Source organism: Stegostoma tigrinum, chromosome 38, assembly GCF_030684315.1.
Source record: "Stegostoma tigrinum isolate sSteTig4 chromosome 38, sSteTig4.hap1, whole genome shotgun sequence".
Taxonomy (NCBI): Eukaryota; Metazoa; Chordata; class Chondrichthyes; order Orectolobiformes; family Stegostomatidae; genus Stegostoma; species Stegostoma tigrinum.
In genome coordinates, this window is record NC_081391.1 from 21,853,771 (window position 1) to 21,881,115 (window position 27,345).

Consider the following 27,345-nt stretch of genomic DNA (forward strand, 5'->3'; position numbering starts at 1 on the left):
CCCTCTACCACCACCATCAAAGTATTCAGTGACTCTGTCACTTTCACCGCTCTCTGAGAATGGGATTGAAGATTCAGACACTGACAAAGCCACTGTGTGTTTCCATTGTTTTCTGTTTTGCTTTCTTTATTATTTAACATTTCCAACATTGTCCTTTTTAAGGATTCGCTAACAGAATGAATTATTTACCCAAATGACAGTCACTACCTGATTAATCTCTGAGGAAACCCATCCTAGAGCAATGCTCATTCCTCTCTTTCCCGTTCTTTCCACCAGTCTTTCTCCTTTTTCTCATTCCTTTCTTCATCGTCTTTATCTTTTCTCCCCTTCTACTCCCTCCTTCCCTCTCTCTCCAGTCCCTCCCTCCTCCCTCCTCTCTTGACTCCCTGCTTCCTCTCTCCCCAGTCCCCCCTTCCTTCCTCCTCTATCCAATCCCTCCTTTCTCTGTCTCCATTCCCACTTTCGCTCTCTCCCCACTCCCTCTATTTTTCCCACTATCTTTCCTACCTGCCTCTTTCTTCTGGCCGCCCTCATTGATTCCTTCCTTTGTTTCTTTCTTTCTCCCATTCTGATTCCCTCCTTTCTTCCGTCACCATCCAGTTTCTTTCCACCCTGCCACAAGGGTTCAGTAGCACTCTCACCTTTGAACCAGAAGATCAGGCATTGAGGTACCCATTCCGAAGACTCGAGGAGGACAACACTCCCTGTGCAGTACTGAGGATGTGCCACACTGCTGGAGGTGTCATCTTCCAGGTCACCTAGGGGATATTGTGTACTGTGGTTTTGTCCCTACGTCTGGCCCAGTACATCTGGGTTCAAGCACTATCTGTCTCAGAGGTATGTTGGGCCTGCCAGCTTGGGCCAATCTACTGTAACATAGACACCCAGTATCAGACCAGTACTCTTGGTCAATATGTGTCCCTGCAGCCATGATTAGGCAATGCAAGCAACAAAAGCAGAAATTGCTGGAGAAACTCAGCAGGTTGTCATAGAATCCCTACAGTGTGGAAGCAGGCCATTCAGCCCATCAAGTCCACATCAACCTCCAAAGAACATCCCACCCAGGTCTGGTTGCTTTTCCAGAGAGAGGAAAACATTTGAGCTCCATGATCTTTGTAGTTCTGAAGAAGAATCATACGAGACTCGAAACATTAACTGTCTGTCTCTCCTCTGACCTACTGAGTTTCTCCAGCACGATTGGCTTTTGTTTCAGATTTCCAGCCCCTACAACTCTTTGTTTTATTTCAGCAATTCAGGGAGCTGTCTCTCCAGCACCTTTTCCATCGGCAAGAACAACCAATGATACCTCAGCCAATGATGCTCACATTTGGTGAACGCATAACCCTAACCCTAACCCTAACCCAACGCAGGAAGGTCTCTTTTTTAAAATTTTTTTATGCTTTCAGTGTTATGGGCATCACTGGTCACCCCAGCATTTATTGCCCAGAAGGCAGTCAAGAGGCAACCATATTGCTGTGGGTTTGGAGTCACATGTAGGCCAGGCTAGAAAGGAAGGCAATTTTCTTCCCTAAAGAGCGTTGGATCTTTGCCAACAATTGACAACAGTGTCATGGTCATCATTTGACTCAGTTCTGTATTTTTTAATTGAATTCAAATTCCACCATCTGCCATGGCGGGATTCGAACTCGGGTCCCCAGAACATTACCCGAGTCTCTGGATTACTAGTTTATCACTTTGCTGCCTGTGGGATCCTGCTGTGTGCCCACTAGCTGCTGACTTTTTCACTTCGAGAGCAGTGACTGCATGCGGAGAAAAGGGGCTGCGAGGTGATTTGGAATGTCCCAAGGCGCTATCACAATGCAAGTTGGCCGGCCTTTCAGTTTGTGGGATAGTCAGCCTTCGAGGAATTGCGGCGAGCAGCGAGGGCGATGTTGAGACACCAAGCTGTCGCGTCACTCTCCTGGGCTCCTCACCATGGTTGGAGTAACGGTAAAGCAGCTTTTTTGGATTGCCAGCAGTTACTGGATGGACACTAAGTGTTTATGACAGATAGCAGCTGCTTTACATTCGGCATTGAAGCATGAAGCCAGCTGGAGGGATCTACTCTTTCTGTCTGCCATCCCTCGAACGTCACACACTCAAACACACAATCCCAGTAAATCAAATATTTTCTCCCCCATCAGGGATTAATTTCTATTTTGAAAAAAAATTTCTTAAACTGTATTCTACATTGAGCCACGGGGAGGAGAACCTTTGTGGCTTCGAGTGAAATTTATCCCTAAATCAACACTGATTTCTCTGCTTATTCATGGGATTTTTAAAAAAAAATTAACTCATGGTTGTCGGTGGCTGGGCCGATGTTTTCTTGCCCGTCCCTTGTTAGCCCTTGAGAAGGTGGTGGTAAACTGTCTTCTTGAACCTTCGCAGTCCATGTGCTGTGGACAATGTCGGCATCATTTGCCAAACCAGCATTTGTTACCCATCACTGGTTGCCCCATGAATGTAGCGGCTTGCTCAGCCTTTTCGGGGTGTGGTTAAGAGTCACCCACATTGCTGTGGGCCAGGAATCATGTGCAGGCCAGAACGGTTATGGGCAACAGATTTCCTTCCCTAAAATGCATTGCTGAACCAGATGAGTTTTTTAATGAAAATTAGAGGGTTATATTGGGTATCGTTCTAAATATGATTAATTAAATTGCTGAGAGGGGATTTGAACAAATGTCTGCATGGTGTTGGTATTGGTTTCTGGAGTGTTGGTCCACTCGCATTAATGTTTTACTATCATCTTTGACTCCTGTGACCTCACTTATCCCAAGAATATTAGTCATTGTTCAATTGCAGTAAGTGGGATCTTACCAACTGGGTGTGACATGCCCTGTGTACTCGATTGGCAACCTGTACTCTTCCCCTGTGGCATTCTCTTCCTCAGATAGCAGAGGGGGCTGGTTCATTGCATGTATTCAAGGCTGGGTTAGACAGAGCAGTGATGCTGTGGGAACCGAAAAAGTGGAGCTGTAGACTCAATCGGATCCACCATCATCTCATTGAATGGATGTATGGGCTCAAGGGGCTGAATGGCCTATTCTTGCTCCTAATTCTTTCAGGATAGCTGGGCAAATAGACAATGGGCATTACAAGCCAGCAATGGCCACGTCTCAAAAGCAATGTTCATTGCTGCTTTGCGGTCAGTGGGATCTCCCTGTACAGAAACCAGCTGCTGGACTCCCTTACAGTGATTGCCTTTACTTTGCAATGTCCTGAGCTTGTGAGAGATGCTATATAAATGCAAGCTCTACCTATATGTGATAGCTGATTGAGATTAGGTATGCAACCAATGCTGGATGTACTCAGCAGGAACCTGATTCTCAGATAAAGTGGGCTGAATGGCCTTCCTTTGCTGAGCTTGCATTGTGATCCTGTGCACCCATGTAAAATATAAAGCTACATATCCTTGAGACGTCAGCACAGAAGCAGGCCTGACCAATCCAAGCCAGTATTAGTCCTGCCATTGAACATCTTCTTAGAGTTAAAGGGTATGGGGGAAACTGAGTGGGCTGATCAGCCATGGTGAAATTCACAGAATTCCGACAGTGTGGAAACAGGCATTTCAGCCCAACAAGTCCACACCGAACCACAGCGCATCCCACCCAGGACCATCTCCCTTTAACCCACCTAAGCTGCACACCTCTGAACACTACAGGCAATTTAGCATGGCCAATCCACCTAACCTGCACATCTTTGGACTGTGGGAGGAAACCAGAGCACCCAGAGGAAACCCATGTAGACAATGTGCAAACTCCACACAGATAGTCCCCTGAGGGTGGAATTGAACCCGGGTCCCGAGTGCTGTGAAGCAGTAGTGCTAAACGTTGAGCCACCAAGCCAATATCGAATGGTAGAGCAGGCTCAAAGGGCCAAATGGCCTACCCTTGCTCCTATTTTCTATGTTTCCTATTGTGCTAACCTTTCAAAGTGCCTTTTTATTGCTTTTCTTCCCCATGCACTTCCTAATCCCTTCTTAAAAAGAATGACTCACTGTTTAACCGAGGAAAGGCAGGAGTCAAGGAAGTGGGTGGCTGAGTCAAGGGGGTGCTGGGATAGTCTGGTGGTTTGGGGGGTAGGGGAGGCATTAGAGTGGTTTGGAGGTGTGGGCAGCTCAGATCAAAGTGAGGGGAATGGGGCCAGTCAGGGCAAAGAAAGGGGGTGTATTCAGGTGGTTGGGAGGTGGCCAGGACAGATCTAGGGAGGAATGGGCTGGGTTAGAGAGAGTCAATGGGGCAGTCAGCTCATTGTGAGTGGTGGAATGTCTGGTTGGTAATCAAGGGTAGGTTTTAGGTGTGTAGTTGATGGGATGAGTAACTGATGGAGTAGTCGGGTCGGGGCAGTCAAAGGATAATAGCATGGTTTAAGAGGGGGCAACTGAGGGAACAGTTCCAGTTATCAGGAGTCAGTGACTGGGGGAATCAGATACACACTTACCCAAGAATTAGACTGCATTGTAATCTGGGTAACTCTGCGGGCAATCTCCTACTCTGTTGAAATTCACAGAATCCTGACAGTGTGGAAACAGGCATTTCAGCCCAACAAGTCCACACCAAACTTCAGTGCATCCCACCCAGGTCTCCTGCTCTGGCTCTGAGCCTCTATGGAGATTCCCAGAGAGCAGGAGAATCACCCATCAGAAATTCAGCCATCCCAGACAGGTCAGGGGTCTCCGCAGGGTCCAGCAGAGCATCCTCGATGGGATATCCAGTCTGGGACAATCCCAAGAGCAGAAGAGGTGGCCCATTGCACTCTCATGAACATACTGCATGCAAAACCCGTTTCTTGTCCACCGGTTCTCTCTCGCTCTGGCTGATTTGCTGGGATGAGCGCTCCCTGATGTTCTATTTCAGTGCTGATTTTTCCATTTATTATTCCATAGGCCAAGTGAGTGATAATTGAGAATTAACCATGCAGAGTGAAACCGGCTCCACTTGTCAGGGTGACGTGTCACCCTGAATTACAAATCTTTGGCCTGTCTGTCTCCTCTCCACCTATCTTCTCCCCTATCCATCTTCTATCCGCCTCCCCCTCACTCCCTATTTATTTCAGAACCCTCTCCCCCTCCCCCTTTTCTGATGAAGGGTCTAGGCCCGAAACATCAGCTTTTGTGCTCCTAAGATGCTGCTTGGCCTGCTGTGTTCATCCAGCTCCACACCGATTCTCCAGCATCTGCAGTTCCCATTATCTCTGATACATTCATGAGGCAGCTATTTTTGAACAGTTCGATAGCTTTCAAGACCAATGCTGCTCATGCCAGCCCACAACTGAGCAGAATTATTGAATTAAACCTCACAGCAAGTTATGTCCCTTCCATTATCGGACCAATACTATGGGGCAGAGAAGATGTAGACTATCTTTATGGTGGGATGAAGGTGTTGCTGGCTGGGACAGCCCTCGTTGCCCTTGAGAAGGTGATAGTGAGGTCTCTTTGCGAAATGTTGCAGTACATGTGCTGTAGGTAGACCCACATAATGCCAATAGCCAGGGAATTCCAGGATTTTGACTCAGCAACAGTGTGGGAACGGCAATCTATTCCTAAATCAGGATGGTGAGTGGCTTGGAGGGGAACTTGCAGGGGGTGGTGTTCCCATGTATCTGCTGCCCCTTGTCCTTCTAGATGGAAGTGGTCATGGGTTTAGAAGGTCCTGTCTAAGGAGCCTTAGTGAGTTTCGAAGTGCATCTTGTAGATGCAATGTGGAGGCGCCAGTGTTGGACTGGTGTTGGGCAAGGTCATAAGATGCAAAATGCCAGGTTATAGTCCCAACAGGTTTATTTGCAATCACCAGCTATCTGAGCACTGCTCTTTCGTCAAGTAAAGCCCACTTTGCCTGACGTAGGGGCAGTGCTCCAAAAGCTTGTGATTGCAAATAAACTTGTTGGGACTATAACCTTGTAACTCCTCATCTTGTAGATGGTACACCTGCTGCTGCTGAGAGTCGGTGGGGAGGGAGTTGATGTTTGAGTCAATTTCATTCAGCCATTTGGTTTCCTCTGCCATTCAACACTCCGCAACCTCATGGCCACTCTCCCAACCCATCCCTGGGATTCACTCTGAAGTCAAACTTCAATTGATTTCAGTTTTGATCAGCCACGATCCTAATGACTGATGCTCCAATTTGATTGAGCAAGATCCCAGGTCCTGTGTGTCAGTTACAACATGATAGAGCTAGGTTCAACGTTATGTCACCTTTCTCCTCCCCCATGACAGTAGAGTTCCAACAAGTTACCAGCTTGTGAGGTAGGCACAGGGGGGAAGGGGTGAGCACCTGATGAAAATTAGGTGAAATCCCAGATCATGTAACTATGGGATAATGTGATTTCCTGAACCAGTCTCATTGCTAGGCAAGGCCCTATCTACCGTGTCAAGTGAAGGGAAATATTCAACAGCCTCAAGTTTAGAGAAGGACTGATGCACTCTCACACTGTTACGGCCAATAGCTAACTCCCATCTTAAAACGGACAATCTGGTCATGAACACATTGCTGCTTCTGGGGGCTTGCTGTGCAGAAATTGGGTGCTCCTGCTACATTCCATCCAAGGCTACGCTTCAACAAATATAACATCAATGTTGTCACAGAGGGCTGTGCTCCCATTAAAGAGAGGGACAACCGTGGTGCGTTTTACCTGAGGGCCACCACGCCTCAGGTGAAATGACCAAGTTTGAGATGGCCAAGTAAACTCAGAACGTGAGGGAATGAAAACTATGCTGTTAACATCACTCTGCATCGCAAGTTCGCTTCCCAAGGTAACAGACCCCCTCCATCGCTGACTGAGGTGCCCTGAGGAGAAGTGAGAGGTGCTCAGCAAATGGAAATTCTTTCTGTTTCTTGGCAACACTGAGAAACCATGTTTGTACCGTTCAGGATTGAGGCCTACTCCGAGGGAGCAATAACTGTAGTGACAGGTCGGACAGCGAAGATTCAACAGTTGGCCATTTAGACCTGAGGCGATGAGAAAACTCTTCACCCAGATCCATCTCTAGAATTCACTGCATCACAAAGCTGTAGCTTAGTCGTCAACTTTATTCAGGACTGAGGCTTTTAGGCACTGAAAGAAGCGACGGAAATAGGGAAAGTAGAATCATACAGCAAGAAAACAGACCCTTTGGCCTAGCCAGTCCGTGCCAAATATAATCCTGAACTAAACTAGTCTGACCTCCCTGTCCTGGCTCCTATCCCTCCAAACATTTCCTATTCATGTACTTATTTGAGAGTCTTTTAAATGTTGTAACTTTCTCAGGAAGTTCATTCCACACATAAACTACCCTCTGTGTAAAAAAAAATTGCCCACCATGTCATTTTTAAATCCCTCTCCTCTCACCTTAAAAATGTGCCCCTTCATCTTGAAATCCCCCACCCTGGGGAAAGAATGCCTACTATTAACCCTATCTATACCCTTCATGAATTTGTAATCCTCAATAAGGTCACCTCTGAATGTTAAAGAACCAAAATGAATAAAAATCTTATATTAGTGGAGTATAATAACTGAAATAAAGCTTTAATAATCTTTAAGTAAGCCTGCAAACTCAGGAACAGCTGTAATTGAGGCAGAAGCTCAGCTATGGTTTTGTTGAAAGATGAAGCAGACTTAAGGGTCCAACTGATCTATTCCTTTTCACTGTAATTTATGCCTTTCTCAGGCACTCCCTACCCCCAACCCTGGCCTGTGCCCTGCTGAAGCAGCTGTAAATCCAGTCAGTCAACTAACCAGAAATTTCTACACAGCATCTGCCGCTGGGATCTAAGAGAGTCAGTTGACTGAAATACCCTCAGCTGTCGGCCACACTCCAGTGCCCACCATATACACGGGGACATCTGTGTAGCGATGTCTCTCAACATCTGCACAACTTCAGGTAGAGCGACCTGGGAGCCAGGGTGCGGGTGTGGGGGAGGGGTTAATACATACATGTCTATTCTGCTTTTCACAGCCACACCCCAGAGCAATCAATGAATTAATCTTTGAAACGTGGTCAATGTCATCCTGTCCGAATTGTAAATGTGTGTGTGTGCACCCAGGATCATAGAAAAGAGGAACAGGAGTAGGCCATTCGGCCCTTTAAACCTGCTCTGCCATTCAGTACAATCATGGCTGATCATCCAACTCAGTCCCAGTCCCCACCTTCTCACCCCCACCCTTTGTAGCGATTGGAACGTGGACCAAGTGGATCTCATTTACTGTGAGATCCTTGATTGGGGTTGTTAACCTGGGCTATTCAGGGAGCGCTGGCTGATACATATAAACAGGAGATTTTGGAGACTTTCCTTATTCCAGGGACTGGTTCTGGGTGAGCTGATCAGAGACTGTGTACTGTGCACATGGAAATAAAGGGTGAGTTGGTGACAGGGCACTGGCCTCTGTATTTATTTTGCCTTTTGATCCCTTTAACATCAAGAACTGCATCTAAGATAACAAAGTGTGGAGCTGGGTGAACACGGCCGACCAAGCAGCATCTTAGGAGTACAAAAGTTGATGTTTTGAGGCCTAGACCCTTCATCAGAAAAGGGGGATGTGGAGAGGGTTCTGAAATAAATAGGGAGATAGGGAGAGGCGGATTGAAGATGGATAGAGGAGAAGATTGGTGGAGAGGAGACAAACAAGTTAAAGGGGCGAGGATGGAACCTGTAGAGGTGAGTGAAGGTGGGGAGGTAGGGAGGGGTAGGTCAGTCCGGGGAGGACAGACAGGTCAAGGGGGCAGGATGAGGTTAGTAGGTAGATTAGCTACATTATTTTAGGATATCTGGTCAGCATGGACGAGTTGAACCAAAGAGTCTGTTTCTAAGCTGCGCATCTCTAAGCCTGTATGACTCTATTCCGTATCCTTTGAATGTAAGCCCTGGTTTTGTACTTCCCTGTCATTGGGAGCATCCACCCTATTCTATCCTGCCTGGTCCTGTTAGAATTCTACACGATCCACCCCCATTCTTCAAAACCACAGCAAGATCCCACAACGTGGCAATGGGCAATGTTTTTCTAACAATGTAAGTGGGCTCTTCTTCAAAATAACTCTCACGTCCAATGATAAAAACGTCCGTTCTAAAAAAAACTTAATGAACCATTGGTTTGACTGTGGTAGTTTGTGTTTAGAATCCTTGTTTCATATCTTTCAGCAACTCAGCAAGTGAGCAGGTCTTTTTATAAGAACAGTACCTGGGGTAAGAGACCAGCACAGAGAGACTGAAGAAGAAACAGTACTGCCTCTGGAGCAGGGAAGGTTCAGCAGAAAATTCTTAGAGGGGTTTAAACTGAAGGAAGTACTCTTTTTGCAGGAAGGTTTATCTCAGAAATTGTTGGAGAAGCTCAGCAGTTCTGGCAGCTTCTGTGGAGAGAAGTCGGTTGTGTTTTATGTCCAGTGACCCTTCCTCAGTTCAAATCCAGGAGGTATAGCAGCGTTTGACAGAATATATCCAAAGAGGAGAGGGGAGATTGCCTTTGTCCAATGAGTTGTGATGACCTAAACTATGCCCTGAATGCTGAGCACAAAGTCGACAGTAACTTCCAAAAGGAACTGAAAGAACTGCGGATTCTGGAAATCAGAAACAAAAACAAAAATTGCTGGAAAAGCTCAGCGGGTCTGGCAGCATCTGTGGACAGAAATCAGAGTTAATGTTTGGCTTAAGTAACCCTTCCTCAGAAGTTCTAAGTTCTGTGCCTATTGGTTCATTAATGTCCTTTAGGAACGGAAAGCTGTTGTCCCTTAGCAGGACTGACCCTAGATGTGATTCCTGACCCACACCATAGAGTCATGCAGCGCAGAAACGGATTCTACAGTCTAACCAGTCCATGCCTATCATAATCCCAAAATAAACTAGTCCCTCTTGCCTACGCTTGGCCCATATCCCTCCAAGTCTTTTCTATTCATGTGTTTATCCAAATGTCTGTTAAACATTGCTCCTTCGACAGTACGAACCATTGTCTGTGTAAATAGCTGCCCCTCACATCCTTTTTAAATCTTACCCCTCTCATCTTAAAAATATGTCCCCTTGTTTTGAACTCCCCCACTCTAGGGAAAAGATCCTTGGTATTCACGTTATCCATGCCCCTCATGAAATGAGAACCCTCTGTAAGGTCACCCCCTCAGCCTCCTACCCTCCAGCCGAAAACAAAAGCTTATTTTCTTGCTGTCAGTGGCCTCGTGAATGCCTCAATCGGAACAAGAAGAGACCATATGCCATTCAGTGAGATTAGGGTTAACTTTGCTGAAGGAAAAGCCAGGAAAACATGCAAATGATACTGGTCTATCTCATCTTGTGTACATCTTAAAGCTATACCCTTATGGTGTCTGTAACCATTGTGGTAATAACCCATCTGGTTCACTTATTTTCTTTAGGAAAAGAAGGATGGCCCTAAAGAAAGGAGCTGTAGTGGAGTAGTGATGTTACTAAGCTGGTTAATCCACAACCCCGGTGCTCCGAGAGTATGGGTTCAATTCCCGCTGTGGCAGCTAGTGAAATGTGAATGGAATAATAGAAAGATCAGTCTGTTCCTTTTTTATTTAAACAAAACCCTCAGGTTCATGAAAGTCCTTGGAGAAGGAAGTCTGCCATCCTCACCCAGCCTGGCTTACACGTGACTCCAGACCCACAGCCACGTGGTTGACCTGCCCTGTGAAATGGCCTTCACATGTGACTCAGGACAAGGGGTAGCTCAGGATGAACAATAAACAGTGACACCGACCTCCCATGAAGAAATAAAAGAAAATGAATTAGTTGTACATTCATTTCCAAGAATCGCTGTTTTACTTGTATTATTGTCTCACCCTTGGCCGCAATTTAAATCCATCTACATGCCATGGCTCTGTATCCCCTTGCATCCGCAGAGGTCACTCCCCTATCCATCTCGCATTCAAAATACAAACCGAAAGAACTGCAGATGCTGTGAATCAGGAACAAAAACAAAGTTGCTAGAAAGGTTCAGCAGGTCTGGCAGCATCTGTGAAGAAGGAAAGATCAGAGTTAATGCTTTGGTGAACCTTCCTCAATAGACCCAAAACGTTAACTCTGATTCTTTTCCTTCACAGATGCTGCCAGACCTGCAGAGCTTTTCCAGCAACTTCTGTTTTTGTTCATGTTCAGAATGATTAAGCATCTTTTGTCAGGATATCACTGCAGTTGTCCCACACTTCTGTGTGAAGGTATCTGAAAGCCCTGCTTTGCCTGTATGGTTAAGGTCCCCTCAACGACCTCATCCCACAGAGAAGGAAGTCTCCCTCTATCCGACCACACAGAAGGCCTGTAGTGAGGGCAACTGGTTTCCTCAAGAGCCATTGAGAAATCATTGCATAGCACAGGTCCATCACTCTAAGTGCCATCAGTGATCGGATCCCTCTCTCCTCCCCTCTTCCCACCTGGGCTGATCTCTATCTACACCTCGTCAGCAACCACAGTTCAAAAGAAATCGATCGCAAAGCCTTTGGAGAGAATCCCAACATTGTTGGAAGTAAAGCAAAGGCCACCCTAGTTTTTCCCAGCAGCCAATCTCCTTCACTCACCAACAGAACTTCCCCTCGTGCCCACAAGATGGAGCAGTGCTCCAGAACTTGAGCTCAGAATCAACGTATTACCATATCTACAGAATAGAAGATACCGCAGGAAAGATTTGGCCCATCTGCTTGGTGCTTGTTCTCTTGTTAGAGGCTCTTCATTTCACCTTATCTGTTTAACTTTCTTTCATGTTTGTTTCTGTCAAATGATAAGTACTCTTCTGATACGTAGAGATGTTTAACTATGTGAGAAAGTATTAGGTAAATGCAAGTTGTTTTATGTGGGGGAAGGTGGGGCTCAGAAACTAGGGGCCACAAATATTGGGCAGCACCCGATAAATCCAGAAGTGAACAGAGGAGAAACACCTTTAAGCTCAGAGAGCAGGGCCCTTGCTACCGCAGGGAATGCTTGAGCTGAAAAGCATAAGTTCATGTATGAACACAGGAAAGAAATGGAAGGATATAATGATGGGGTGGGCTCAAGTTGGGGATATGTGCAAGAAATGTCCTGTGCAGTATAAACATCAGCATGGAGCTGGTGGGCCAAATGGCCTGTTTCTGTACTGCAAGTTCAATCACCTTAAATGCAGTCAATCCCTGTGGGAGCGATTTTCATCACTCAGGGAGTAAAGCTCTTAGCCCTGAATACATTGGATTTATTAGTGATTATTTCAGATCGTAAGCTTTTAACTAAACACTTCTGATCTGGAACTTTAAACTAAAATCTACTTACACTGAGGTAAATTCTTTGCTAACAATCCTAAACTAACTGCCTTTCTCAGAAACAATTGCTTTACACATGGAATTTCAGCCAAAACTTCTGCAAACTGTTCCAAACTGAAACTAAAAAACCTTCTTAGCCACATTCTGGGTGCTTCCCTGAATCCAAAGTAAGACAGCCCAGATGCATATCCCAGTGTGAAAATATCTTCACTACATCTACCCTGTCAAACTCAGTCACAGGCACAGCCGAAGGATATTAAGCAGGTTGTTTAGAACTGAGATGAGGAGAAATGTCTTCACCTAGAGAGTGGGGAGCCTGTGGAATTCTCTGCCACAGACTGAAGTCAAAGCTTTGAATGTTTTCAAGAGAGACTTATATATCATCCTTAGGGCTAAAGGGATCTTAGGAGATGGGGAGAAAGCAGGAATGGGGTACTGTGTTAGATGATCTATCATGAATGGCAGAGCAGACTTGAAGGGCCATATGGCCTATTCCTGCTCCTACTCTCGATATCCAACTCTAAACAACTTCATAATCAGATCCACCATTCACCACACATCACAGAAACAGACCCTTCAGTCCAACCAGTCCATGCCAACCATAATTCCAAACAAAACTAGTTCCACTTGCCTGCTCCTGACCTATATCCATCCGAATCTTCCCTATTCATGAACTTATCCAAATGTCCTTTCAACATTGTAACTGTATCCACATCCACCACTTCCTCTGAAGAGTTCATTTCATGCACGTACCACACCCTGTATAAATAATGTTTTATTTGAATCCCTTTCTTCTCACCTTAAAAATGTGTCCTCTAGTCTTGAAATCACCCATCCTAGGGAAAAGATAGCTACCATCAGCTCTATCTACACTCCTCATGGTCTTATAAACTTCCGTAAGGTCTTCTCTCAACGTCCTACTCTCCAGTGAAAAAAGTCCCAGCCTATCCAGCCTATCTTTATAATTCTAGCTTTCCATACCCTGCGGCATCCTGATAAGTCTCTTCTGAACCCTCTCCAGTTTAATAATATCTTTCCTATAACTGGGCGACCAGCATTGGATACAGTTCTCCAGAAGTCTCACCAATGTCCTGTATAACCTCAATATGACTTCTCAACTTCTATACTCTCAAAACTGAGCAATGAAGGCAATTGTACAAAACACCTTCTTAATCACCATCTCTATATGTCAATTCTGAATTCTAAAACACTATTGAAATCAAATCTCACCATCTGCCTTGGTGAGATGTGATCCCAGGTCCCGGGACATTAGTCTGGCCCTCTGTATCACTAGTGTTATTGAATTTATTTTAAATATGTCCATCATTTGGGTAGAGACCTGTCCTGCTCTTCTTTGTAGAAACTGCAGCACTGCCTCAGCCCTGGATGTCATGCTGAGATCTGTGGAATGGGATTTAAATCACCCACCTTTTAAACTAAGGGTGTTACCCACTGAGCCACAGCATCGTCAGTCTTCCAGGAGGCAAAAGTACTGAGTTTTCAGAGAGGGCCAAGAATATAATGGGAAAGATATTTCAACGTGAAAGATTAAATTTGGTTGTAAGGACTGTGACATTTTATTTATGTTTTTCTTATTATATGGACTGAACTGGGAAAGGGCTGCTTTAAAAAAGCTGTGTTAAAAGGATTGTTACAGTTTTGACAATGTTTGACAAGCGTTGTATGCAACAGATTGAATAAACAGTAATTGCAGTTTGAGTTGCGGGCAATTTGGAACTGAGAGAGTGGTGCAGTTACAGTTTTTATTGGCAATAAGAAGTTGATTGGTCAATGAACTAGTGACTAATGACCTTTTGCCCTGTCAACACCTGTGTGATTCATTCTCAAGTAGCTCATTAGCTTGGAGATGGGAATAAGTAAGATCGAGAAAGAGAAGTATATGGTTCTTCCCCAGCTCAGGAGCGCTCTATCTGTTCTCTGCAGTCAAAGTTTAAGGTAAACCTGAAGAAAACTAGTTTATCTTCCCTGAAGTAGTTGTTGTAAGTTGTGACTTTCAATTAATAAGTCATGGATGTTTACAAAGAAACCCGTCATCCTGGATCTCTTATCAATCAGTGGAAGCATTTGTAGAAAGATGATTGAATAATGTTCTGGCTAGTGCAAGAGTCATAAAGATCATCTCAACAACAGAATCAGGTGCTTTCCTTCATCTGTATTATCTACCAATACCAAACACAAGTCCCTACTGCCTTTGTTTCCAATCTTGTCCTGACCATGAGCTACCAAATATTGTGATGACTAACGAGGGGATAACGCGATTGATTACATATGAGGTAGTAGGAAAACATCAAAACATAATTAAACCAATGTACTACCCTAGTTATACGTAACACATTCCCTGAGAAGTTGTCAGTTAAAATCTTCTGAAGAAGAGTCATTCGACCCAAAACATTAACTCTGTTTTTCTCTCTCTGCAGACGCTGCCAGACCTGCTGAGTTTCTCCAGCACTTTGTTTTTGTTTCAAAGTCCCTATAACATTGCACAATAAATAGTTAATTCTCCATGAGTTTTGAAGTAAATCAAGTCATTGCACCTTCCCCAATGTCTCAGAGCAATGATAAGATCACTGCGCCAGGCATTGCAGTAATGACACTGAGTAGGGTAAAAGAATCTCAAGCTGGGTTGCTCCTTTTAACCCATTTTTTTAAAATTCACTCACAGATGTCACTGGCTGGGCCATCATTTATTAACCATCACTAATTTCTCTGAAGAAGGTGTTGCAGCGCTGCCTTCTTGAAATGTTGCATTCTGTGCACTGTAGGTAGACCCACATCACCATTTGGCAGGCAGTTCCAAGATTTTGACCCAGTGACAGTAAAGGAATGGCGATATATTTCCAAGACGGAATGCTGAGTGCCTTGGGGGGGGATCTTGAAGGTAATGGTGTTCCCATGTGTCTGCTTTTCTTGTCCTCCGAGTTTGAAGTGGATGTGGGTTTGGAAAGTGCTGTCTAAGGATTCTTAGTGGATTTCTGCAGTGCATCTTGTAAATGAAACATTCTGCTGGTACTGAACGTCGGTGGTAGAATATTGTCCCATTTAAGCGGGGGCTGCTTTGTCCTGGATGGTGTCAAGCTTCTTGAGTGTTGTTGAAGCTGCCCCCATCCAGGCAAGCAGTAAGTATTCCACCACATTCCTGGCTTGTGCCTTGTAAATGATGGACAGGCTTTGGGGAATCAGGAGGTGAGTTGCTTGCTGCAGAGTTCCTAGCCTCTGACTTGCACTCATAACCACTGTGTTTATGTGGTTAGCCTAGTTGAGCTTCTGGTCTATAGTAATCCCAGGATATTGATACTGGGAGATTCAGTGATGGTAACATCAGTGGTTGTCAAGAGGCATTGATTAGATTATCTCCTTTTGGAGTTGATCATTGCCTAGCATTTGTGTGGCTTGAAAGTTACTTCTCACTTGTCGGTCCAAGCCTGGATATTGTCCAGGTCTTGTCGCATTTGAACACGGACTGCTTCAGTATCTGAGGAGCCCTGAATGGTGCTGAACATTGTGCAATCATCAGCAAATATCCCCAATTTTGGACATGATGAAGCAGCTGAAGATAGTTGGGCCTAGGGCATTACCCTGAGGAACTCCTGCAGAAATGTCCTGGCCTTGAGGTGACTGACCTCAAACAGCCATGACTATCTTCCTACATTTCAAATATGATTCCAACCAGTGAAGGTTTGCCCCTGATGCCCACTGCTTCCAGTTTTGCCAGGGCTCCTTGTTGCCACACTTGGTCGAATGCAACCTTGAAACCAAGGGCTATCACTCTCACCTCACCTCTGGAATTCAGCTCTTTTGTCCATGTTTGAACCGAGGCTGTAATAAGATCAGGAGAATTGACCTGGCAGAACTCAAACTGAGCGTCACTGAGCAGGTTATTGCTGAGCAGGTGCTGTGTGATAGCGCTGTTACTGACACCTTCCATCACTTTACTGATGTTCGAGAGGAGACTGATGGGGGCGGTAATTGGCCGAGTTGGATTTGTCCTGCTTTTTGTGTACAGCACAGACTTGGGCAATTTTCCACATTGCCGGGTACATGCCAGTGTTGTAACTGTACTGGAACATCTTGGCTCGGGGAGTGACAAGTTTTGGAGCGCAAGTCTTCAGTACCATTGCCAGAATGTTGTCAGGGTGCATAGCCTTTGCAGTATCGGTGTCTCCAACCATTTTTTGATATCACATGGAGTGAATCGAATTGGCTGAGGACTGGTATCTGTAAAACTGGGAACCATTGGAGGAGACCAAGATGGATCATCCACTTGGCACTTTGGGCTGAAGGCTGCAGTGAAAGCTTCAGCCTTATCTTTTGCACTCATATGCTGGGCTGTTCCATCATTGAAGATGGGGATATTTGTGGAGACTCGTCCTCCAGTGAGGTTTTTAATTGGCTACTACCATTCAGGGTTGCAGAGCTTAGATCTGCTCCATTAGTTGTGAGATTGCTTAGCTCTGTCTATCACATGCTTCTTATGCTGTTTGTTATGCAAATAGACCTATACAGTAGCTGCACCAGGTTATCACCTTGTTTTTAGGTATGTCTTGCGCTGATCCTGGCATGCCCTCTTGCACTGTCCATTGAACCAGGGTTGATCCCCTGGCTTGATGGTAGTGGTTGAGTGGGGGATATGTTGGGCCATGAGGTTAAAGCTTGCGCTGTAGTACAGTTCTGCTGCTATTAATGTACCACAGCATCTCATGGATGCCCAATCTTGAGTAGCTAGATCTGATAGAAGTCTGTTCTAATTAATGCACACAACATCATGGAGGTTATTGTCGATATGAAGGCAGGACGTCATCTCCACAAGGACTGCGTGATGGTCACTCTTACCAATACTCTCATGGACAGATGCATCTGCAGCTGGCAGATTAGTCAAGATGAGGTCAAGTATGTTTTTCCCTCTTGTTGGCTCCCTCACCACCTGCCGCAGAGCCAGCCTAGCAGCTGTGTCCTTTCGGACCCGACCAGCCCAATCAGTAGTACTGCTGCCGAGCCATTCTTGGTAGTGGACATTGAAACCTCCCACCCAGAGAAATGTTGTGCCCTTCCCATCCTCAGTGCTTCCTCTAAGTGTCGTTCAACGTGGAGGAGGGCCGATTCATCAGCCGAGGGAAGTCAGTACATGGTATTCAGCAGGAGGTCTCGCTGGCTGTGTTTGACCTGAAGCTACGGGGTCATCACAGGGTCTGGACTCAATGTTGAGCACTCCAGGGCAACTCTGTCTTGACTGTACACCGCTGTGCCACCATCTCTGCAGGGTCAGGACATATCAAAGGATGGTGATGCTGGTGTCTGGGACATTGGGACAACAGATCTCCTTCCCTCATGGGCAGATTGGAGCTCATTGGGTTTTCCCTCCAACAATAGGCAATGGTTTCATTGCCATCAGAAGATTCTTGAATTTTTTTTATTGAATGGCAGGATTTGAGCCCACAACATTAGCTGAGTTTGTGAATTAATAGTCCAGCGATAATACCACTAGGCTGTTGCCTCCCCTTACTCTCTAAATGGTTACATTCTATCACACTGTTTCTCAGCAAGAGCAACAGACATGATGAATGAAAGATAGAGACTGATTCAGTTCTTTATTTTTGCTGGGAAGATACTTGCTCTTCATCCTGCACTTCAGCCACTGTGTGCCTCGTGTCATTTCCCACATGTATGGGGTGTGTGTGCGCGTGTGTGTAGTCCAGATGGGAAGGAGGGAGGGTGGGATACAGACACTCCTGGGACACTCTGCAGTGGCACCTTCTCCAGAGTTTGCTGCATTTGCCTCCGGTCTTGGAATTTGAACCATGTCCCTTCTGTCTGTCACTCACTGATCAATATTGACTCCCAGTTTGGCCACTTTCAATTTGGAAGTTCTCATCCAAGCATTCAAGTCCATCTAGATACTTTCCTGTCCCTATAACCTCCCCCTCCTCCCAGACTTAGCATCCTGCGAGATCTCTGCGCTCCTCCAATTCTGGTGCATTTGTGATTTTCAACATTCCTCCATTGGTGGCCATACCTGGAAATTCCCTCCCTAAACTTCCCTGACTCACCTTGCTCCTTTAAAGATGTTCCTTAAACCCTTACTCTTCATGTTGGAACACCTAGCTCAATGTCTCCTCTCCTCTGGTCCAAAATACATTGGTGAACCATCAGGGGAAACCTTTAAGGTGTTATATAAAGACTGAATGGTTGTTGTTGTGACTAGGATCAGCAAATCACCTTGTTGAATCAGACATTCAGATGGAGGCCATTTAAACCTCCATCCTTGTGCTGTCCCTCTGAAAGAGCTACCAATTAGTGCCATTCCCCACTGCGCTAGCTTTGGAGCTCAGCAATTTTGTTTCTTCAAATATTTCTCCAATTCCCTTTTGAAAGTTCCTATTTCTGCACCATTTGTGTTCCAGCGCATTCCACATCCCTACAACTCATTGCATTAGAAAAAACCTTTTTGTATCTTTTACCAATAAATCTGTGTCTTCTTGTCACCAACACACTTATCAGTGCCATCAGTTTTTCTTGTACTTACTTGAGCAAGCCTTCATGATTCTGAATATATCAAATTGGCCCTTAAACTTCTTTGCTTCAAAGACACCAATCCCAGCTCACCCCTGCATCCTCTGTGAGGCATTGGCATCCTTTCCAAACAATCGGTCTAACCAGAGATTTGTAAATGTTCATCTTGACATCCTCGCTTATATACTCTGTTCTTATGCCACTATTTATAAAGCCGAGCATCCCATTTGCTTTTAAGTAGACTCGTCGTCTAGGCCAATCCCCATCCAAGAGTTGAATAGGCAAACCTTTCCATTCTTTCTGTTCCTGCACTATTACCCCCTCCTTTAAAATTTGAATGATTTACATTTATCTCACGAGTTGCCAACTCTGCCAAAATTTTATTCACATAAGGGGTGGCACGGTGGCTCACTGGTTAGCACTGCTGCCTCACAGCGCCAGGGACCTGGGTTTGTTTCCAACCTCAGGCAACCGTCCATGTGGAGTTCATATATTCCCCCTAGGTCTGCGTGGGTTTCCTCCAGGTGCTCCGGTTTCCTCCCACAGTCCAAAGATGTGCAGGTTAGGGTGGATTGGCCATGCTAAATTGCCCCATAGTGTCCAGGGATATGCAGGCTAGGTGAGTTAGCCATGGGAAATGCAGAGCCACAGGGATAGGGTAGCGGCTGGGTTTGGGTGGGATGCTCTTTGAAGGTATGGTGTTTCCTGATAGACTGAATGGCCTGCTTCCACTCTGTGGGGATTCTATGATTTTCCCTTGCCCAATCAGAAAGCAGACCAACTTTTCAACATCCAACTGGATGGCTTTTGAATGTCAATCTATTCCCAACTCCAGCATTTTCTACACAAATAAGTATGAGGAATGGCAGACCATTCCTTTTATTAAACACCATTGTGGTTTTTCACCCACCTAGGGGATTAATCAATTCTTCAACACTCCAGGGCAATCCTGGAGGGTTAGCAACCAGGCTGTATTGTGCTCCTATATTGGGCATTTGGGAAGCATTTGAGCGAGAAACACTGAAACATCAATAGACTGTGTCAAACATGTTGAATGTTCAGTTCCTCCACCATGAGCAGCCATATGTACCATCTACAAGATTCCCTACAGCAGCTCACCAAGGGTCCTCAAACAGCACCTTCCAAACTCATGGCCTGCATCACCTGGAAGGACAAGTGCTACAGTTACACTGCAAACTCCCCTCCTAGCGACTCCCTGTCCTTACTTGGAAATATGTCTGCACTCCTTCAGTGTCAATATCCAGGGACTCCCTCCCTAAGGCCATTGTGGATGTATCTATGACTGAAGTGGTTCAAGAAGATGGCTCACTAGCGCCTTCTGAAGGTGCAATTTGGGATTTACAATAAATGCTCAGTCACCACTGGCTGCCCCGATGGTGGGTAAATCTACCCAGTGCAAGGACAAGAACTGGAGGCATGGAGATAGTTGGCAAGGTGGCGGGGTGTGGGGGGGTGGGGGGGTGGGGTGTGCGCCGTAATTAGTGGCTGTGTGTCACACACCCTAGGCACTGTATACAATGCTCAAATCAATACAATTGAACAGATTTTTTTTCTGAAGAAGGGCCTAGGCCCGAAACGTCAGCCTTCCTGCTCCTCTGATGCTGCTTGGCCTGTTCATTGCAGGATCAAAGAGATGAACGAGGAGAATTAGCTGTCAAACTGATAAGTCACTTTGACCTTCCCAGATAAGGGCGAGAGAGGAGGGTAAGGGGTTTGCATGGTTCCTCAGGGGCTGATTGGAAGAGACAGGGTTGATGATTAAAGACGTCAGCTTGTAATAAACATTGCAGTGTTAATTTCTCCATTGCCCCTCTCCCCTCCCACCATCCAGCCGTGTCCTATTCGGAAAGTTTGATTTACAGCCTGCAATGTGGTGGAGTACAGTACTGCATCGGCTGTGACATCAGCTCCCTCCTGCTGGCTTGTTGAGTCCTCAGGAAAGGCGAGCCTTGTAATTATCACAGCCGGTCACCGACACTGTCACTGACCGCAGAGAGACAAACACACAAACCAGACCTTAATGCTAAAGCTTCTTTCCCAACAGCTATGCATCTGTCTGCTCCTCCTTTACAAAGAATTTTACAACACTTTTCACCCCAACGTGTCCTTCTTGCCTCACATCTGCATCATTTTCCCCTCAAATGGATTATTTCTTCCTGGAAATTCCTCAAAGGAATCGAAAGACGTGATCTCATTAAGTGGCAGAGAGGGCTCAATGGGCTGGATGGCCTACTCTGGGATTTGAGCCAGTGCCGTCTGGCCTCACTCTATGTTGCAACCCAGACGTTCAGCCAACTGAGCTACCTCTTACCCCCTCCTTACTCTAGGCTAAAATATTCCTCTGTAAACAATTGCCCGTAAAAACTGACACACATCCCTGGAATTCCACTGCTAATACTGGCATATAGTCCTGGATATTCAATGCCAATGAAATTTGAGTGGGGGGGCGGCGTTTCAAACCCAGGTTTAAGGAGGGTTGTGGGGAGGTAAGATCTTTTACCCCTATTTCATGCCAGACAACAACGTGGCCTCTTCCCAATCCTTCACATTGCTGCTACCATGTCCAAACTCTTTGTCCAGAGCAATATGCCCTTCGGCAATGTGGTGACCGGAACTGAATGGCCCAGGCCTAACCAGTGTCTAACACAGTTCCAGCAATCCTTCTCTGCTCTTGGCTTCAATACCCAAACCAATGAAAGAAAGCATCCCACACGCCTCCATCACAATGCACCTGAAAAGTGCATGGAGCACTTTACTCTACTAAAGATGCCATCTAAATGCAAATTTTTGTTGTTTTGGGATCATTTGCTCTGCCCAGTGCACAGCGGCTGTCGTTACTAAAACATCACTTGGAAAATCTTCTCTGCAGGCTTTTGTTCGGCTGACTGTTCAATATTTGGAGCTGGACAAATTAAAACAAAAAAGGTGCCGAGCTTGTTCAGCAGAGGTTTTGTGCTAAAATCCAAGCTGCCAAGCTGTTAATGATTTAACATTGTGTAGTCTGCCTTGCATGGGCCATGTTACAATCATTGTTGGTGCAAGGTAGCGCTGCATTGAAGCAGGAGACGATAGCAATGATTACCCAAGCTGCTGGGCTCTTACTGGCTGCTATTCAAACTCTCTCTGCCCTATCTGTTCCCTCCTGACCTCCCCTCCCACCTACCTCCTATACCCACCTCACCCCACCTCCCTCCCCACCTCCCCCTCCCACCTTACAACCCCTCCCACCTACATCACTCCCTCCCTCCTCACCTCCCCCTTCCACCTACCTTTCCCTCCCACCTCACCTCCCCCTCCCACTTTACAACCCCTCCCACCTACATCACCCCCTCCCCCCTCACCTCCCCCTCCCAACACACCTCGCCTTCCCTCCTCACCTCCTGCCCTCCCTCCTCACCTCCCCGGCCCCCTCCCACCTCACCTACTGCACCCTCCTCGCCTCCCTCTCCCTCCTCACCTCCCACTTCATCTCCCTCCCTTCCTCCTCACCTCCACCTCCCACCCCACATCCCCCTTCCACCTCACCTCCGCCCCTACCTCCTCATCTCCCTGTCCCCCTCCCACCTCACCCACTGCACCCTCCTCACTTCCCTCTCCCTCCTCACCTCCCCTTCACCTCCCCCTCACCTCCTCCTGCCACCTCACCTCCTCCTCCCACCTACCTCCCCCTCCCTCCTCACCTCCCCCTCCCACTCCACATTCCCCTTCCACCTCACCTCCCCCTCCATCCTCACTTCCCCCCTCACATCCCCCTCCCAACTCACGTCCCCTTCCCTCCTCACCTCCCTGTCCCCCTCCCCCCTCACCTCCCCCTCCCAACTCACGTCCCCTACCCTCCTCACCTCCCACTCTCCCTCCTCACCTCCCGGTGCCCCTCCCAACTCACATCCCCTTCCCTCCTCACCTCCCGCCCTTCCTCCTCACCTCCCTGTCCCCCTCCCCCCTCACGCCCCCCTCCCAACTCACGTCGCCTTCCCTCCTCACCTCTCCCCCCTCCTCACCTCCTCCTCCCACCTCACATCCCCCTCCCACCTACCTCCCCCCTCCCTCCTCACCTCCCCCTCCCACCCCACATCCACCTTCCAACTCACCTCCCCCTCCACCCCCACTTCCCCCTCACCTCCCCCTCCCAATTCACGTCCCTGTCCCCATCCCACCTTACCTCCCCCTCCCTCCTTATCTCCCCTTTCCTGGTTCCTCTGAGGAAACGATTTCACTCGTACAGCCCCTGCTGCTACCTTCCAGAAACACTTCAATTACAGGCAGCCTCTGTTGTAAAGGAAGAAAATGGGGCAGCTAATTTCTGCACAGCAAGCTCCCACTGTCAAAAACAAAACAGTGACCAGGTCATCCTATTTTTTGGTAATGTTGTTTCAGTCATAGTCATGGAGCACAGGAATAGACCCTTCAGACCAACCAGTCCATGCCAACCATATTCCCAAACTAATATAATAAAGTGTGAATCTGGATGAACACAGCAGGCCAAGCAGCATCTCAGGAGCACAAAAGCTGACGTTTCGGGCCTAGACCCTTCATCAGAGAGGGGGATGGGGTGAAGGAACTGGAATAAATAGGGAGAGAGGAGGAGGCGGACCGAAGATGGAGGGAAAAGAAGATAGGTGGAGAGAGTATAGGTGGGGAGGTAGGGAGGGGATAGGTCAGTCCAGGGAAGACGGACAGGTCAAGGAGGTGGGATGAGGTTAGTAGGTAGGAGATGGAGGTGCGGCTTGGGGTGGGAGGAAGGGATGGGTGAGAGGAAGAACAGGTTAGGGAGGCAGAGACAGGCTGGACTGGTTTTGGGATGCAGTGGATGGAGGGGAAGAGCTGGGTTGGTTGTGTGGTGCTGTGGGGGGAGGGGACAAACTGGGCTGGTTTAGGGATGCGGTGGGAGAAGGGGAGATTTTGAAGCTGGTGAAGTTCACATTGATACCATTGGGCTGCAGGGTTCCCAACCGGAATATGAGTTGCTGTTCCTGCAACCTTCAGGTGGCATTATTGTGGCACTGTAGGAGGCCCATGATGGACATGTCATCTAAAGAATGGGAGGGGAAGTGGAAATGGTTTGCGACTGGGAGGTGCAGTTGTTTATTGCGAACCGAGCGGAGGTGTTCTTGAAAGCAGTCCCCATGCCTCCGCTTAGTTTCCCCGATGTAGAGGAAGCCACACCGGGTACAATGGATGCAGTATACCATATTGGCAGATGTGCAGGTGAACCTCTGCTTAATATGGAAAGTCATCTTGGGGCCTGGGATAGGGGTGAGGGAGGAGGTGTGGGGGCAAGTGTAGCATTTCCTGCGGTTGCAGGGGAAGGTGCCGTGTGTGGTGGGGTTGGAGGGCAGTGTGGAGCGAACAAGGGAGTCACAGAGAGAGTGGTCTCTCCGGAAAGCAGACAAGGGTGGGGATGGAAAAATGTCTTGGGTGGTGGGGTCGGATTGTAGATGGCAGAAGTGTCGGAGGATGATGCGTTGTATCTGGACGTTGGTGGGGTGGTGTGTGAGAACGAGGGGGATCCTCTTTGGGCGGTTGTGGCGGGGGCGGGGTGTGAGGGGTGTGTTGTGAAATGCGGGAGACACGGTCAAGGGCGTTCTCGACCACTGTGGGGAGAAAGTTGCGGTCCTTGAAGAACTTGGACATCTCGGATGTGCGGGAGTGGAATGCCTCATCGTGGGAGCAGATGCGGCGGAGGCGGAGGAATTGGGACTAGGGGATGGAATTTTTGCAGGAGGGTGGGTGGGAGGTGGTGTATGCAGGAGGGTGGGTGGGAGGAGGTGTATGGCCCCAAACCCCACCTCTTCCTCCGTTACATTGATGACTGTATCGGCGCCGCCTCTTGCTCCCCAGAGGAGCTCGAACAGTTCATCCACTTCACCAACACCTTCCACCCCAACCTTCAGTTCACCTGGGCCATCTCCAGCACATCCCTCACCTTCCTGGACCTCTCAGTCTCCATCTCAGGCAAACAGCTTGTAACTGATGTCCGTTTCATCTCTCTGATGAAGGGTCTAGGCCCGAAACATCAGCTTTTGTGCTCCTGAGATGCTGCTTGGCCTGCTGTATTCATCTAGCCTCGCCTTTTATTATCTTGGAATTCTCCAGCATCTGCAGTTCCCATTATCTCCATTTCAAGCCCCCCGACTCCCACAGCTACCTAGAATACACCTCCTCCCACCCTCCTGCAAAAATTCCATCCCCTATTCCCAATTCCTCCGCCTCCGCTGCATCTGCTCCCATGATGAGGCATTCCACTCCCGCACATCCCAGATGTCCAAGTTCTTCAAGGACCGCAACTTTCCCCCCACAGTGATCGAGAACGCTCTTTACCGTGTCTCCCACATTTCCCGCAACACATCCCTCACACCCCGCCCCCGCCACAACCGCCCAAAGAGGATCTCCCTCATTCTCACACACCACCCCACCAACCTCCGGATACAACGCATCATCCTCCGACACTTCCGCCATCTACAATCCGACCCCACCACCCAAGACATTTTTCCATCCCCACCCTTGTCTGCTTTCCGGAGAGACCACTCTCTCCGTGACTCCCTTGTTCGCTCCACACTGCCCTCCAACCCCACCACACCCAGCACCTTCCCCTGCATCCGCAGGAAATGCTACACTTGCCCCCACACCTCCTCCCTCACCCCTATCCCAGGCCCCAAGATGACTTTCCATATTAAGCAGAGGTTCACCTGCACATCTGCCAATGTGGTATACTGCATCCATTGTACCCGGTGTGGCTTCTTCTACATTGGGGAAACCAAGCAGAGGCTTGGGGACCGCTTTGCAGAACACCTCTGCTCGGTTCGCAATAAACAACTGCACCTCCCAGTCGCAAACCATTTCCACTCCCCCTCCCATTCTTTAGATGACATGTCCATCATGGGCCTCCTGCAGTGCCACAATGATGCCACCCGAAGGTTGCAGGTACAGCAACTCATATTCCGGTTGGGAACCCTGCAGCCCAATGGTATCAATGTGGACTTCACCAGCTTCAAAACCTCCCCTTCCCCCACCACATCCCAAAACCAGCCCAGTTCGTCCCCTCCCCCCACTGCACCACACAACCAACCCAGCTCTTCCCCTCCACCCACTGCATCCCAAAACCAGTCCAGCCTGTCTCTGCCTCCCTAACCTGTTCTTCCTCTCACCCATCCCTTCCTCCCACCCCAAGCCGCACCTCCATCTCCTACCTACTAACCTCATCCCACCTCCTTGACCTGTCCGTCTTCCCTGGGCTGACCTATCCCCTCCCTACCTCCCCACCTACGTTCTTTTCTCTCCATCTTCGGTCCGCCTCCCCTTCTCTCCCTATTTATTCCAGAACCCTCACCCCATCCCCCTCTCTGATGAAGGGTCTAGGCCCGAAACGTCCGCTTTTGTGCTCCTGAGATGCTGCTGGGCCTGCTGTGTTCATCCAGATTCACACTTTATTACCTTGCATTCTCCAGCATCTGCAGTTCCCATTATCTCTGATAATCCCAAAGTAATCTAGCCCCACCTACCTGCTCCTGGCCCATAACACTCCAAACCTTTCCAATTCACGCACTTATCTAAATGTCTTTTAAATGTTGTAACTGTACCCACATCCACCACTTCCTCTGGCAGTTCATTCCACACACAAACCACTGTCTGTGGCCCACTCGTGTCATTTTTAAATCTTTCTCCTCTCACTTTAATAGTACATCCCCTTGTTGAGAACTCCCCTAACCTGGGGAAAAGACCCTTGTCACTCACCTTAGCTGTATCCACCATGATTTTATCAACCTCAAAAAGGTCACCCTTCAACCCCTTACGCTTCAGTGAAAGAAGTCTCAGCCTTTCCAATCTATCTTTATAACTCAAACCCTCCACTCCCAGCAACATCCTGGTAAATCTTTTCTGAACCCTCTCCAGTTTAACAATAACCTTCCTACAGCAGGAAGACCAGAAGTGTACTCCAGAACAGGTCTCAAAAACATCCTGTACAACCTCAACATGATGTCCCAATCCCACTACTCAAGGGTCTGAGCAATGAAGGCAAGCATGCTAAACACCTTCTTAACCACCCTGTCTATGTGTGACCATAATTTCAAAGAGTTACATACCTGAATCCTTGGGTCTTCTGTTCTACAACACTACTCAGTGCCCTACCATTAACTGTATAAGTCCTGTCCTTGTTTGTTCTACCAAAATGCAATACTTTGCAGCTATTTAAATTAAATTCTGTCTGCTGCTACTCAGCGCACTGACCCAATAAATATTGGCTCAAATAAATTCTAGCTCTGTTTCTAAATGCTGCTTTGAAATTTATTATTACCAACCCGAGAGAGTGGCAGGGTCTTGGTTTAACACCTCATCCATAAGACAAGGGCTCGACAGTGCAGCACTCACTCAAATCTCTCGCTTGGGGCTCAAACTCATGCCCTCCGACTTCAGAGAGTGCTACTGGTCAATTTGTGACGGTCAGCTTGTGGGGTGATGTTGTCATTAGTGGTAATAGATGGGGCTAGACACCCAGAGGCCCGCGGCTTTGTCCTCTCTAGGCCACTGGTTAGGATTTTGGGTTGCCAACTGAAGACTCACTGTGTGACTTGTTCAGGGGCTGAGAC